A 14,512-nucleotide genomic window follows, 5' to 3' on the forward strand; every position below is an offset into this window, starting at 1 on the left:
AATTAAATGCAAGAAGCGATGGTTTAAAATGAACATGTTATCAAAGGGCTGGCTTTTGCAGTGGGTTACAACACTGATCTTGGGCTCATCTCCAGCTCACACTGATCGAGTGAAGATGTCCTCTCTCTATCAGCTGTCGGCATCCTATGTAAAAAGAATTCAAGCAGCATTAATTTTTCGGACTAGATCTTAATGAGTGCGAATTTAGGACACAAAATTGGCCCTAATTTGTCACAAGTTAATTGTATTTAGAGGGTCAGTTCCTGCACTTGTTATTTCTATTACACTTTTTAATACATTTGCATCAATTTCGTGCCTCCTACTTTAACTAAGCCATTTATTTGAATTTTAAGCAGGATAATGAATTTATTTGAATACATTAGGCTGTGCGCTAAAAGCAGAAGAAAGAGGGAGGTCACCTCTTAAATTGGCAATAAGAAGTGTAAAGATGGTCAGTGTAGGCTGTAGAAAAGCTACATCGTCGTAGTTCTTGAAGTTAAAGCACAGGGTCAGGGTGAAGGAAACATTGGCTGGAAAATTCTTTGGAGCTGCTCATGGAGTTTCTGCCACACTTTCGAATAGTTAACCTTGGCAGAGTGGAAACAGTTCCTGAGAATTGCCCAGCCATTTAACTTATCTCGACTTGATAGTGAAACTGGGTCAAAGAGGTGATAATACTTCCCATCTCAACAGTGATTGAATCTCCATTTTTATGACGTTTTTGATGAAATGCCTCTGATCGAAAGATCAGATTATTTTAAAAGGTGCATAACAATCAATCTAGAAACTAATTTTACAAAGAATAGGGACAACCAGAAAACTCTTGATTCAAGAATCAAGAATCAAGAACTGACTGTACCAGCACACAATCTATTGTTCCGATTGGTAATTGGCCATGTCCTCACATTTGACTGAGGGTAGCATGACAATGACTGCAGAATAGCCCAATGAGTTAAGTAGTCCCTGTGTTACATGTTCCAGGTCTGGCTGTGGTAAAGCGAGGACACAGTCAGACCATGTATCCAACCTGTGGTCCTGTATTTCAATTGGCCATCATGTCTGCAATCCCTTGGTACAGCAAAAAAATGTTATTAGACATTATATGTTATTATATTAATATGGTATTGCTGTAGCTATGGATACCCTAAACCTAAACAGATGCTCACCACAAACATTTGGTAGTAAGTAAAAATTCAGTAATGGTTGTTTGAATCATCAGTCAAATTGCCGCCCTTTCAAGTTCAAGCTCTGGTGTTTAATCTACCCTTGGGTTGGAGGATAAAAGTTTGTTGTCTTTGTCTCTAAGGCCTGTTAGTAAAGTAAGCTCATGGCAACCCAAACCCCAATCTTCTAGTGGGCATAAGTTACGCAAAAAACTGCCCTTAAATTGGCACTGAGAATCTCATTCAGAAAAACCCTGAGTATGCTTTGTGTGGAAATCTAAATGTTATAGGAACATAGGAAATAGGGGCAGGAGAAGGCCATTTGGCCCCTTGAGCCTGTTCTGCCATTCAACTAGATCATGGCTGATCCTCTAATTCAAAGCCATTTTCCCATGCTATCCCCATATCCCTTGATATCTTTAATAATTAGAAATCTATCAACCCCTGCCTTGAACATACTCAATGGCTGAGCCTCCACAGTCCTCTGGGGTAAAGAACTTCAAAGATCTACCGCCCTCTCAGTGAAGAAATTCCTCGTTATCTCAGTCCTAAATGGCCTATCTCTTATTCTGAGACTGTCCCCTGGTTCTAGACCCCCCCCACCCAGGGTACACATCCTTCTTACATCTACCGTGTCGATCCCTGTAAGAATTTTGTATGTTTCAATGAGATCACCTCTCATTCTTCTAAACTCTAGAAAATACAGGCCCTGTCTCCTCAATCTCTCCTCATAGGACAATCCCGCCATCCCAGGAATCAGTCTGGTGAACCTTCGTTGCACTCCCTTTATGGCAAGTATATCCTTCCTTGGGTAAGGAGATCAAAACTGTACACAATACTCTAGGTGTGGTCTCACTAAGGCTGTATAAAACTGCAGCAAGACTTCTTTCCACTTGTACTAAATGTTAACATGCCCTTTGCCTTCCTAATTGCTTGTTGTGCCTTGTTGTATCTTAGTGTAGTGGGGCCACCAGCTGCAGGTGGTGATGATGGGGGAGAGCACCAAGCAGGGGAACTGGTCAGCCTCTGTCATTCCCTCCCTGCAAGAAGCAGTGCCTTTGACAAGCTGGGGGACAGAGCCAGATGCCGTGAGGCCAGAAAGAAAGCAGCAAGGGCAAGTCTGGAACTTGAATGGCAGTGTGGCAGGAGCCTAAAGCAACTTGAAGCCCCTGAGGGTGGCTAAAGAGCCGGGAAGGGGTGGAGACCTAGTCAGACCGACTGGCAGCACCCCTGAGTATGAGAAGCCTCTTGGAGAGAGAGGAGAGAAGGACTGCGGCCAGGAGCTGAAGCAACAGTTCAAAACTGGTGAGTCACTGCATTGAGGAGCTGAGGCCATGAATAGGGCAGAGATCTGGAGCATCAGCTGTGAATATTTCTCTGTAAATAGTTTGTTCCTTGAAGTTGAGCTTTCCCTTTTAGGGTTGATACCACTTTGATGCCAATGGATTAAACAAACCTTGTTTTATAACCTTCGTGCAGTCCATATGCTTGAATCACATGTTATATTTGGTGTCAATGGGTAGAAAGCTGGGCAGATTTGGGGAAAGACCGGAGACATCCAATGACCTGGCAGCTGAGAACTGGATCGAGGACCTACACCACATGGACTGCAGTGGTTCAAGAAGGCAGCTCACCACCACCTTCTCGAGGGCAATTAGGGATGGGCAATAATTGGCCGAGCCAGCGACGCCCATATCCCATAAATGAATAAAAAAGAAACACACGCACAGCTGATCATAGCTTCCAGGGGCCTCAACGTGAGGGAGCAGACAGCGTTCATGATGGGAATATCTGTATGGGAAAGCTCATCAGGAAATATTGGGGAGAGGTGAAGGTTCTCGAAGAAGTCCCCCGTGGATCTTTGATGTCCTGGTACAGGTTTTTGGGGACAGCAGTAGCCTGTCACAGCTGCAGCAGAAGTTTTGAGTACAAGCAAGCCAAAGGAGGGGGCCTGGCCTCTGTATCCCTGGAGCTGGTGAAGTTGTTTGACCACGTTGTCCTCCTGGATTCCTCCTTTAGATCGAGCAGGGACACTCAGCTGAAAAATCACCCATCTGAAGTGGTGAGGGTCGAAGACATCCAGAGGGAGTTGAGGAGCCTTAACAGTGACAAACTCTGCTATTCTTCTCTGACGCGCGAGATTACATCATCTGGACTCCTAAGGCCAGGAAAGAGGCCACCAGGGAGGTGACTATCAGCACAGACAGGGATGTAGGCCTTGGGCTGAAGAGGCAGGTGGAACAGATCACTGCACAGCAAGCACAAATCCAATCCTTGCTCTCCTATTTCCACTGTAAGCCTCGCGACCGAGCACATCCATGGGATATTCCAAGGAGGTGCTGGAGTTGTAACAGAGTTAGACGCTTCCAATGAGATTGCCGTCAACAACCACAAACACCACAGATGTCAGGCATGGCGTCCCAGTCTAGCACAACTCCATTCCTTCTCTCTCATCAGAGAAGATACATGCCTGGCGAAGGAAAAGGAAATGCTGAGGCCCTCAGCCGGAAGACTGACCATGGAAGGCAACCCAGTTTCATCGCTTTAGAGAGGATTATGGCTGATGCCATGCCCATACCTCAGGGAATAGTAGCATTCACACCCCGATCCCTTGCAGAATCCAGGCAGGGAGTCATCAAAGTATCAACTATGTGCTTATGAGGGAGATCCAAACCCGATCTAGAGGGATAGAGCCATGTACAGGTTCAACTTTGCCATTCATCTCAAAAGAGGTCTCTCAGGCAGCTTCAGCTGGTTGATGAAGACATTGGTAGATTTCACTTCTACTGGAAGAGTAAATGTCCACTGACCCAATGAAGGAGTCTAAATGGGCACATAAACTGCTGAGGTGCTGGATGAGGATCGGGGGGAGGGTGTGGTGTTCTCTATTGGCTGGTTCATGACAACAGGAGAGAGGTGAAAAAACTTATCCTGCCTGGCAGTCTCAAGAGTCAAGTGTTGACCACTGTTCATGATCAGACGGGACATCAAGTGTCAGAGAAGACAGATGCACCAACAAGAAGGTGGTGTTACCGGCCAGGGATGGCTGCCGATTTTGCCGATTACTGCTAGAACTGAGAGAGGTGTACTTTGACTAAAGCAAGGAAGTGGCTCGACAGTATTGGTCACATCCATGACGTTGGACCTGTACTAGAGAGCAACCTCAGAAGAACCCCTCCCCAGAGGGGAGTTGCTCAATACTAAAAGTCTGGTGGATGATGTGGGGCAAGCAGCCCAATTAACAGCATAGCAAAACTTGAAGCGTCAGTCAGTGGCGGCCTGAGTAAAGAACTGCCGGATAGCTGGGGAATGGGGAATCCCGGAACGTGTGTCAGGAATTCCAGGGATACATCCAATGTGAGGAAGCTGAATCCGATGCCGGATGGAGCTGCCGAGATGTCAGTCATGGAGGCTGCAACTGGAGCAACCTGTGCTGCTAATCATACAGTCCCTGGAGACATGATCGACCTAGGCCCCTACATGGCTGATCCAGCACAAAGCCTGGGTGCTATTGGGAGATCCAGTTCAGAAAAGGTGCTGAGAAGGTTATCTCGAGCAAATGCTGAATATCATCCCACCACATACCATTTGCCCAGATCGGTGAGGCATGAAGGGAAGGCCACCAGCACTGTGGATTTGAATATGTTACCTGTCGTAGCTCATCCTAACCCGCTGATCACATGATTGCTCAGTAAAGAGTCACCGTGTGATATGTCTAGTTGCCAGGAGGGTAACTCTCAAGCAGGGAAGTGTGTAACGGGATCTCCGGCAGCAGGTGGCGATGGCGGAGGGCAGGGGGTGGGGGAGCACCAAGCAGGGGAACTGGTTGGTCCTTTTGGGCTCCTCCATGCAGGGAGCAGTGTCTGCTTCTGAGCTGAGGGGCAGAGCCAGATGCCATGAGGGAGAAAGCAGCAAGGACGAGGATACCACTTGAGTGGCAGTGTGGGAGGATGCAGCTCACCTGAATCTGAGGAAGCCTCCTGGAGAGAGAAGAGTGAAGGACTGCAGCCTAGGAGCTGAAGCAGCAGTTCAAAACTGATGCGTCACTGCGTTGAGGAGCTGAAACCACGAATAGGAAAGAGATCTGGGGCATTGGTCATGAACTTTCTCTGTAAACAGTTTGTTTTTTGTTTGAAGTTAAACTTTCCCTTGAGGGTTGATTTCAGCTTTGATGCCAATGGAATAAACAAACCTTGTTTTACAACCTTCTGTGTGCTTAAATCACATACTACATTTGCTTTCAGTGACTTATGAACAAGGACACGCAGGTCCCTTTGGACATCAGCACTTCCCAATCTCTCACTATTTAAGAAATACTCTCGTAGGAAAAACAGAAATGCAAAGTGGATAACTTCACATTTTTCCACATTATATTCCATCTGCCATGTTCTTGCCCACTCACTTAGCCTGTCTAAGTTCCCTTGAAGCTTCTTTACATCCTCCTCACAACTCATATTCCCACCAAGTTTTGTGTATTCCCACCAAGTTTTGTGTCATCAGCAAACTTGGAAATATTACATTTTGTCCCTGCATCCAAATCATTGCTATAGATTGTTAATAGCTGGGGCCCAAGCACTGAACCTTATAATACCACACTAGTCACAGCCTCCCAACCTGAGGATGATCCATTTATTCCCACTCTCTGATTTTTGCCCATTAACCAATCCTCAATCCATGTCAGTATATTACCCCCAATCCTATATGCTCTAATTTTGCCTACTAACTGCTCATGTGGAACCTTATCAAAAGCCTTCTGAAATACACCACATCCACTGATTGTCCCTTATCTGTTCTGCTTTTTACATCCTCAAAAAAACTCTTAACAGGTTTGTCAAACATGATTTCCCTTTCAGAAATCCGTGTTGACTCTGCTCAATCCTACCATTTTTTTTTTCTAAGTGTCCAGTTGTCACATATTTTATAATAGAATCTAGCATTTTCCCTACTACTGGTGTCAGGCTAACAGGTCTGTAGTTTGTTGTTTTCTCTCTCCCTCCTTTCTTAAATATTGGCTTACATTTGCTACCTTCTAATCTGCAGGAACTGTTCCAGAATTTTTTGAATTTTGGAAGATGACCACCAATACAGCCACCTCTTTCAACACTCTGAGATGTAGATCATCAGGCCTAGGGGATTTATCAACTTTCAGTCCCATTAATTTCTCCAGTACTACTTTTTTTTTAACTAAGATTAATTTCTTTCAGATCCTTAACCGCACTAATCTTTTGGTTCTCTAGAATTCCTGGGAGGTTTTTTTTGTTTCTTCCTCTGTGAAGGCAAACCCACAGTTTTTGTTTAGTTTCTGTGCCATTTCCTTACCCCCCATTATAAATTCTCCTGTCTCTGCCTGTAATGGGCCCATATTTGTCTTTGCTCATCTTTTCATTTTTACATACCCATAGAATCTTTTACAGTCTGTCTTTACGTTTCTCGCTAGTTTACTTTCATATTCTATTTTCTCTTTCATTGTCAGTTTTTTTCTCCTCCTTTGCTGAAATCTAAAATTCTCCCAATCCTCAGGGTTATTACATTTTTTGGTAACTTTATAAGCCTTTTCCTTTGATCTAATACAATCCCTAACCTCTCTTGTTAGCCATGTTTGAATCCCTCTTCCTGGTGGGTTTTTATGCCTCAAAGGAATGTAAATTTATTGTAACCAAAAATTAATTCTTTAAATGCTAGCCATTGCCTAGCTACTGGCACACCTTTTAATGTAGTTCCCCAATCTACCACAGCCCCCATACCTTCATTGTTTCCTTTTGTTTCAATTTAAGACCATAGTTTCAGATTGAACTACATCACTTTCAAACTTTATGTAAAATTCCACCATATTATGCTCACTCTTCCCTAAATGCTCCTTTACAATGAGATTATTAAGTAGCCCTTTCTCATTGCACAATACTAGATCTAAAATAGCCTGTTTTCTAGTTGGTTCATTAACATAATTTTTTTAAAAATTCATTCATGGGATGTGGGCATTGCTGGCTAGGCTGACATTTATTGCCCTTCCCTAATTAGAGTGACATGTAGGCCAGACCAGGTAAGGACAGCAAATTTCCTTCCCTAAAGGACATTATGAACCAAATGCGTTTTTACAACAATCGGCAATGGTTTCATTGTCATCAGGCTTTTAATTCCAGATTTTTATTGAATTCAAATTTCACCATCTGCCGTGGTGGGATTCGAACCTGGGTCCCAAGTGGATTACCCTGGGTCTCTAGAATACTCGTCCAGTAATATCACTAAACTACTGTCTCCCCCATTTATTGTTCTAGAAACCATCTAGTATACATTCCAGGAACTCATCCTCCATTGCATTAGAGCTAATTAGGTTTACCCAGTCTATGGGTAGAATCTTACCTATGTCGGTTGGGCTGGGCAGGAGAGGCCGGAGGTGGGTGCGGAGCCGATTGCCACCCACAATTGGCTGCCCGCCGCCATTTTACACGGGCGGGCCAATTAAGGCCCACCCAGCGTAATGTGTAGCCGATAGTGTTCAGTGCTACCTGTGCGGGCGGGGGAAGGAGGGAGAGTCAGGGCCTGCGCTCTTTCGAAAGAGTGCAGCAATCTCCCTGAGGCACGAGAGTGTCATGTGAGCTGCGACATGTTTGTGAAGTCAAGAAAATGTATTTATTTATTTTATACAAGCTTCAGGGAACCTCATCCTGCCCGTGGATGAGGTTTCCTGAAAAACGTGAAGGTGCTTGGACTCTTCACCTGTCTGCCAACCTTAAGGTTGGACAGGCAGCGTTGGTAACAACTTTAATTGCTTTTTTAATGGCCTTAATAGGCCGTTAACAGTTCAGTGGGTGTGCAGCCGCCTCCGGCGCTGTGGGACCCGCCCCCGCACACTGATGGCAATATTCTACCCTATACCTAGATCGAAATCCCCCATGATTACAGTATTGCCCTTGTTACATACACCTCTAATTTCCTGATTTATACCATGCCCTACATTACCATTACTGTTTGGTGGTCTATAAACAACTCTTATCAATGTTTGCTGCCCTTTGCTGTTTCTTAGCTCCACCCAAACTGATTATACATCTAAATTGGTGCTAATAGGTGGAGAATGTGGTAAGGGTTAATGCTCAACTTTGAGACAGATTGTAAAACACGACTTGGTTCAAAACCTGCGGAAAAGAAAAGATTGGAAAAATAAATTTGAAGGGATGATGTTCAGATTCTCAAAAGCGGGCAAAGTATTGAAGACCTAATAGGTTGTTTCAAAGACAAAAGTTTTGGATTAGTGGAACAAAGAACAATACAGTACAGTCAAAGCGTTCACTGTACTTTTTAATTTTAGTAAACTCAATATTCCCATTCACATTGAATGGGTGGGAGATAATTCCAAGCTTGTAAAGTAATGGAGTGGTTCTTGATAATCACTGGAAAACAGGTCCAGAAGGAATTCATCCAAGAATGCTTCAGGAAGTTAGGATTAGGAGTGAGCGCTGTGGCCAAAATGCTTCACTTTACTTTAAATACAGAAACAGTAGCTGAAAGCCGAAAAACAGTCACTGCTGTTCTGATTTTAATTGGATCAAAACTATGATTCTGGAGATTACAGGCTGGTAACTTGACAAATTAACTTGGAAAAGCACTGGAATGCATTATGAAGGAAATGATTCAGAATCAAGTGGAAAGAAAAATTGCCAGATCAGATGGGATTATGAAAAGTTGGTGCTGCTTAACAAATTTATTGGGATACTTTGAGAATGTAAGGGAGTGATGGAATGATAGTAATGTGGCGGATGTTGACTTTTAGAATTATAACTGATTCAATCCCTCTCTAGAGACAGTTGCTTAACTGAAGACAATATCAGTGTAATCATTGGATAGTGGTCAATGATAATGTTATTTGTTGTGTAACTGTAGAGAGCAGAGGTACAACCTCTGGGATGCTCACCTAGCACCTATCTTTTGCACTACTCGGCAGGATACAAGAAGCAGCTTGTTATCATGTAGGTGATTTTTGCTCTCGAGCCAACCATCAATCTCCCCCTGTGCAGCAGTTTTTCTTGCCTTTCTCTAGTTTAATGATATCACTATGGTCATTGTACTTCTCTTGTCCCCTGTAAAGTCTAAATGTGTTACACTACACGTCTTTCTACCTCCTTGCGTCCTCACTGTGTTTGAATCAAGATTCATCATGCTGTCTCCTACCCCAACTGACTGTCTTCCAGGATGTCAAAGCTGTGGAATTCTTTACCTCCCTCGGTTTTCTTATCCTTGTGCAATCTTCTGGCTTTCAAAACCCAAGTTTGGCATCATCTTACCAGTGCCTCTTCACTCACCTTGTCTTCTCACTTGCTGCAGATGGGATTATGAAAAGTTGGTGCTTTTCAAATTGATTTTGAAAAGCAATTTGAAAAGCAGGCTGTGCCAGTGGAGTCTCTTTGAGAATCTCTGTTGTATTACGGTATCAATAATCTTGATAAGAGTATAAAAAGTGGAATGTCGAAATGTGCAGATGGCAGCAAGTTGTGTGGGAGAGCAGGATGTTTGGGATACAAGTCAAATAGATCAACAGAGGCATAACAACTGGTCAGATGTAACAGAAATTAAATGTAATGTTACAAAATATATGACAGCACATATTCATCCTTAGGCTGCTGCCAGGCCTATGGAGATATTGGTTGTCTTTGAGTATGAAACCGTCAATATTATGATAATAAATGTCACTTTTGCTTGCCCCGATTCCCATTTTCATTATTTTTCTTCATATAGTTAATAGAAGCTAATCTATACCTTCTATGCATTTTTAAAGAAAACATATTTAAACTCTCTTCTCTTCCTCCTGGATCCCACCATCTGTTTTGAAAATTATAGAAAGGAAATAGACACTGAAAAAAATGCAAAACAGATTTATTGACATTGTACCAGAAGGGAGAGATTACACCTATCAGGAAAGATTGAACAGGCTAAGGCTCTTTCCTCCAGAAAATAGAAGTCAGAGGGGTGACCTGATAGAGGTCTTCAAGGTTTTGAAAGGATTTGGTAGGATGGACGTAGTTTTCACTTATGGGGAAGACCAGAACTAGGGGCCATAAATATGATACCAGTAGGGAAGTCAAGAGATTTTTTTTTACCTAGAGTGATTAGAATGTGCAATTTGCTTCCACAAAGAGTATTTGAGGTGAATGGCATAAATGCATTTAAGGGGGAACTAGAAAAACATGATGGAGAAAATTAGAGGGGTCTCAGCTTAGCCAGCCCCTCCACTGCCACCCCCACAAACCCCCCACCCCTCCCCCACCCACCCCTCCCACAACCCCCCCCACCCACAACTCCCCCCCCTCACTCCCCCTCCTCTCTTTCCCCCTCCCCCCCCTCACTCCGCCTCCTCTCTTTCCCCCCCTCCCCCACTGTCCACCCACTCCACAGGCAGACATAGACCCACATTTATTGCTATTGCAAGGGAGGAGTTTAAACCCTGCTACAGTTCATGGGACATGTTGGTCAGTGCCTCTATTTAAACAAACAAATGGAAGAATATCACACTCGCATTGTTCATTCACTAAAATCATTAACAGTAATTTCTAACATGGTTTGATGCTCAAACTACCGCTGATAGTTTCTTTCCCCAATTATTAACGTCGGAATCTATTCCCAACAGAAATACTTTAAAGACATCTCCCTGTGTGCAAGTCATTAGCTAATGACAGGAGAAGAAGGTATAAGTGGCAGCAGCTTCCTGCAGCTGAATCACCTCATTGAGAAAATATATCCTGAGAATTTTCCCAAAATGAATGTTTATAATAGCATGAAGAAATAAGCTGCTTTCATACAGAGCTTTTCATATCATCCCAAAGCATTTCACAGCTGTAGTCGCTATTTAAGTTTTTAATGGATGTAACCATTGCTGTCAAGGCCAGCATTTATTTCTCATCTCTAATTGCCCTTGAGAAAGTGGTGGTGAGCCACCTTCTTGAATACAATTACAGACTTGCAAGGCTATTTCAGAGGACACTTGAGAGTCAACCACATTGCTGAGAGTCTGGAATTAGATTCTTTTTTTCCTAAAAATATACTTCATTCATAAAATTGGTAAAGGCATGTTCCTTAACAGTTCAAATTTAACATTACATAAAGTGCAAAACAATTCCATTTCTTTCAATACTATGTGTGGCGCTTAGAGATGCCTCACTACACATAGAATATTCACTTCATGTCAAACATACAGCCCAAGGGGTTTTATACAGTTTCCAGCTTCTCAGTATCCAGTAGTAGGAGGGCCTTAGACTCTGGCCTTTACCCAATGAGTCTTTGCAGTGGCTTCTCCAAGCTTTAGTGCACCCCACAGCTTAGTCCTGTGTCTTGGAATGTCCCAGTCCGCAACACTGGGTCATGGAAAGCTCTTTGCACTGGAAGACCAACACGTTGTTGGCAGACCAAAGAGCGTCTTTCACCAAGTGGAGTCACATTTTTCCCCAAAAATACATCTTATTCATAAAATTGACATTACATTACGTAAAGAGCAGATCAAATCAATTTCTTCCAATACTGTATATTACTCACTACATTTACAGTTACAGTCAATATTTACAATGATCATTACATGTCACACATACAGCTGGAGGGGTTTTACACAGGCCGGGATTTCCGGCCCTGTCCGCCACCAGGATCTTCCTGTCCCGCTGAAAGTCAATGGCCCGCCACATCCGCCACGCTAGGTCCCGCCATGGCGGGGTCAGAAAATCCCGGCCACAGTTTCCAGCCATTCACTGTATTATGGTGGGAGGGACTTAGGCAGTGGCTTTTCCCCATTGCACTTTTACGGCAGCTACCCCAAGCTTTGGTGCGTTCCTCAGCGTGTGGTCCTGGATCTTGGAATGTGCCAGTCTGCAACACTCAGTCATGGACAACACTTTACACCAGAAGACCAAAAAATTTCAGGCAGATCAAAGAGCGTCTTCCACTGAGTTGATGGTCCTCCAGCAGCAGTCGATGTTTGTCTCAGTGTGCATCCCTGAGAACATTCCATAGAGCATGGAGTCATGCGTCATGGAGCTGCTCATGATGAAAACCACAGTATCTCCTTCCCGACCTTCTTTGCAAATGCACATTCCAGAAGGAAGTGGACGATGGTCTCTTCACCCACGCAGCCACCTTGAGGGCAGAAAGCAGTGACACTGAGACTCTGGATGTACATGAAGGATCTGATGGGGAGGACCCTTCTTATCACTTGCCAAGCTATACCCTGGTGCTTGTTTGAAAATTCTGGCAATGAGGCTTTCTGCCAATTGACTTTGACAGTCTGCCCAGGGGACCATCCGACAGGATCTCCCAACTCCTTTAATCGCAGGGCCCTGACGACATTACATGCAGCCACTGCCTGATGAACTTATGGTCAAAAGTGCTTTCCACACAAACTTTTCCACAAGGGACAAGTGGTACAGTACAGTCCAACTGCTTTGGAGCATTCCACAGCAACGTGGCTAGACTCATCCGTTGCAACATTGGGCAGAAGACAATGGCGTCATCCATGTACAGGGAGGCTTTGACCTGTACGCCTCCCCTGCCTGAGATCGTCATCTCCTTGCGTCCGTAACGTTCCTGATAGATTCAGCAAAGAGTTCACTGTAACACATAAACAAGCTGGAGGAGAGAGAAGAGCCCTGCCTGACACTAGATTTGATTGGAAAACTTTCCGATTCCCTGATTGAAAATGGGCTACTGATGTTTGTGTGGAGCAGTTGATCCAATTGCAGATTCCCTCACCAAACCCATCATGTCAGTGTGCATTAATCTGTCAAAGGTCTTCTTTTGGTCCAGCTGATGAGGCAGGTGTCCACCTCCCCGTCCTGCATGTAGGCAGTCACATAACTGAGTAGCACAAGGCTGTTGGAGATCTTCCTGCCAGGTACAGTGCAAGTATGATCAACCTGGATCACTAACTACAGAGCAGACTTAACACAATTGGTCATGACATTGGACAGAATTTTATAGTCCACATTGAGCAGTGAAATGGGCCACTAATGCTTAATTTCCTTCCTCTTCCCATTCTGCTCGTAGGTTAGGATGGTGATGCCTTGCCTCTTGGATACTGATATGCTGACAATGAGGAGAATACTCTTGTACACTTCCAGCAGGTTTGGGCCAATCCAGTCCCACGGAGCTAAATACAACTTGGTTGGTAAACCATCGCTTCTGGGAGCTTTACATTTATGACATTGCTAAATATTGTGACCAAAGAATTTTCTCCCCCGTTTGATACAATAACATTTCATGGAGAAACCCCTACAACTGACAGGGATTTTCATCCCATTAATTTGAGCAAGATTCTAACTCCGGTTTCAGGAGTGAAAGGGTATTGTGAGAACTCACTGTACAAACCTCACCTCCAATCTCATTCCAACAGGCTGCATAGTTGTTGATTGTAGGAAATTAATATAATTTTGGGGCTCTTCTTCTGAGGTTGGGCTGAAGATGCAATGTCCATTCAAACTGAAAGGAGCTTTAATAAAAACTGAAAATGCAGGATATACTCAGCAGGTGTGGCAGCACCTGTAGAGAGAAAAACAGAATTAACGTTTCGGGTTGATGCATCAGGACTGGGAGCTTTACTCCAAGTCGAACTCATGCTATACCTAACTTAGCAATTCTTGCTGCTGGTACTAGGTATCAAAAGTGGAAAATGTCTCATTCCTCATCACTGAATTCCTCATCTTCAGGGGTAAATTAATCACCTATAATTAAGGAGTCAAGAGCACCCCGACAAATTATCAGAAAACACAGTAACCGTTTCATAGTATCTAGCCCAATCTGAGTCACACCCTGGAGGTATCCATATTAGAATGGAGCAAACATTGAAAGCTGCAAGAGCATAGTTGACTGAATGCATATTATCACAGAGAGAGAGAGAGAGTTGGATAGATAGATGAACAGATAAATAGATGGATTGAGAGACAAATAGGCAAATGGATACCTCAGGATGAGATGAGATAAACTTTTGCATAAACTATGTGATTTCAACCAGTTTGAGAACCCAGCTGAAAATAAAAGTATATGGCCATAGGCCCTGATTGGTTAAATATTCCCAGCGGTTGTGTTATCCTGTATGTAAAACATTCCGACCTGTGTGTTAACCGGTATGTAAAACATTCCGACGCATCTATTATCTTGTATTCGACATGTTTCGGTCTAATTGATATTCTTCGTGTAACACACCCCAGCTTCTGCCTTTCCTTGTGTAGAACAGAATCCAGTCAACTGTTTCCTTCAATCTATTCCACAAATACTTCACACGAAGAAAGGATCTATCTTTAATCCTGTTTAAAGACTATGTTTGTACTAAGTAGGGTTTAAAAAAAGAAAGGTGAGGTAAGCCTCACCCAAGAGTTTGT

The 14,512-nt window shown here is 43.6% G+C and overlaps 1 protein-coding gene across 2 annotated transcripts in view; it reads left to right on the forward strand.

The window, feature by feature from the left end:
• Positions 1 to 14,512, forward strand: part of LOC144687853 (uncharacterized) — a 251,925-nt gene that overhangs the window by 55,284 nt on the left and 182,129 nt on the right. The gene's annotated exons all lie outside the window — the stretch shown is intronic.

Source organism: Cetorhinus maximus, chromosome 12 (genome assembly GCF_964194155.1).
Source record: "Cetorhinus maximus chromosome 12, sCetMax3.hap1.1, whole genome shotgun sequence".
In the NCBI taxonomy this organism is placed as follows: domain Eukaryota; kingdom Metazoa; phylum Chordata; class Chondrichthyes; order Lamniformes; family Cetorhinidae; genus Cetorhinus; species Cetorhinus maximus.